General features: G+C 60.6%; 1 pseudogene; it reads right to left on the bottom strand.

The window, feature by feature from the left end:
- Window positions 1-613: 613 nt before the first annotated feature.
- The window catches only part of LOC144232329 (BTB/POZ domain-containing protein 2 pseudogene), a 1,389-nt pseudogene continuing 117 nt past the window's right edge, over window positions 614-1,885 (bottom strand).

The following is a 1,885-nucleotide window of genomic DNA, read 5'->3' as shown; positions in this document are numbered from 1 at the left end:
GGGAGCCCTAGCCCTCCCCCCCCCGCCCCCCCCACTGAGTCCTACTCTCCAGGGCTCAGGCCAGTGTGCTGGGGGCCAGGCTCAGGATGGCCTAAACATCCCCAGTGAAGTGACTGGAGCAAAAGAACATAAGACCCCAACCAAATGCACTAGAAGCCTCTTCTACATACTCCTGCTACAGAAATGGAAATCCAAGACGCAGTATTACGTGCAGTTAACCAAAAACAAACATGAGGCGAAAAGGTATTCAAATACTATGGAAAGGCAATTGGTCAGGTGGCCCTGAGATGCAGGGCCAGTGGCCCCTTGGCTCAGTGAGGCACAAGGCCAGTCTTATACCCCAAGTTCTAAGGGGTTGCCTCACATGGCCCTCACCCCAATGCCTGGCCACGCCCCAGCTCCTCTGAACAGGCAGCCATGCTCACCACCACAGAGAGTGAAGACTCTCTCCTGATGCCCAGAAATGTGGTAGGGAGTGAGCGGGCAGATAGCACAGGGTGGGGGAGGGGGGGCGGCTACCAGGGCTCAGCATGGAATGTGGGGTGGCCTACCTGCATCAGGTGACTTCAGGGTCCTTTCCAACCTCCACGGACATGCTGGGGGCCTGAGGGGCCTACGTGTAAATGACCTTGGAGATGTGGCTGTCCTCCGTGGACCTGCCATTGTTGTTCCTGGCCGCATAGCAGAAGGTAACACACACCTTGCCCTCCGTGGTAGGTAGCTCATGGATCACCTTGGGAAGGTCTTTGGTGCCTAATGGGAGTCCGGGCCCTTCAGCATGGCACGGGCTGCACAGATGACACTGGGCAGCACCTCCACCAGTTCCTTGAACTTGACCCAGAAGGTGCTGGTAGAGTCATCACAGCTGAAGCCCCTGTCGTTCTGGCCCTGACTGTGTCACCCACCATGCTGATGATCTGGATGTTCACATAGTAATCAGTGGTCCTGGTGGATGGAGCCATAGAGCCCAAAGCCAAGCGCGAGAATGCTCATGTTGATGGAGAACCTGATGTGGTGGCCGGTGCTGTGGTAGCCCCAGCGCTCTCCCTCTGCTGGAAGCTGCCGATGCTGAGGCACTCCTTCCGCCATGCTGGATGATGAAGTCCACGGGCAGCTTGTGACAGACCGTCAAGTGCAGGAAGAAGTTTGACCACCTCGCAGTCCACGAGGATGCCCTTTGGCACAGGCTGGGCAGCAAACTCCTCCATGGTCATCACTGGGAAGCAGATGTGGGCAAGCGCCTTGCCCAGAACCTTGCACTTGCTCTCAGCAGTCACCTGAGGCTGCTGTCGCTGACACTCAGACTCGGACCAGCGGGCAATGGCGCTGAACAAGCGTACCCCCCGAACGCCTAGGGTGTCCGGCTCCAGCACGGCCACCAGCGAGTCCCGGTCGATGTCAAGAAGCCCTCGGCAGTGATGGCGTCTGCTGGTTTTCTGCCGATGTTCTCCAGGCACCGACTGGCCGGCTGGGGTTCAGCAAAGAGTCTTGCCCGCGTCAGCAGCATGAACGTGTGGTCAGTCCGGATGCTCTTCTGGAACTCCACGCAGTGGGTCTCAAGCGCCGGCCCCGCGTACTTCGCGGCGCTGTACCAGAGGTGTACCGTGTGGTCGTGACCTCAAGGGGGTAGAGAAGCTTGAGCAGGGCCTTCTCAGTGCCCGCGGCGGCAGTGCCCGTGAACGCAGCGCGGAACATGGTCCTGCGTGCCCGGAAGCGCGCGCACTGGCCGGCCAGCAAGTGCGCGGCGCAGGCGCAAACCGCCTCGTCGTGGGCTCTGGGGCCTGCAGATTGCAGACAGGTCATGCAGCAGCGCCACCACCTGGCTCCTCGCTGCCTGCTCCCCGCTCCCCGCGGCGGGGAGGGAGACCCCAGGGGACAGGCGGGG

This window comes from Crocuta crocuta, unplaced genomic scaffold (assembly GCF_008692635.1).
Source record: "Crocuta crocuta isolate KB4526 unplaced genomic scaffold, BGI_CrCroc_1.0 scaffold301, whole genome shotgun sequence".
In the NCBI taxonomy this organism is placed as follows: domain Eukaryota; kingdom Metazoa; phylum Chordata; class Mammalia; order Carnivora; family Hyaenidae; genus Crocuta; species Crocuta crocuta.
This window is presented reverse-complemented; position numbering and strand designations above follow the sequence as displayed.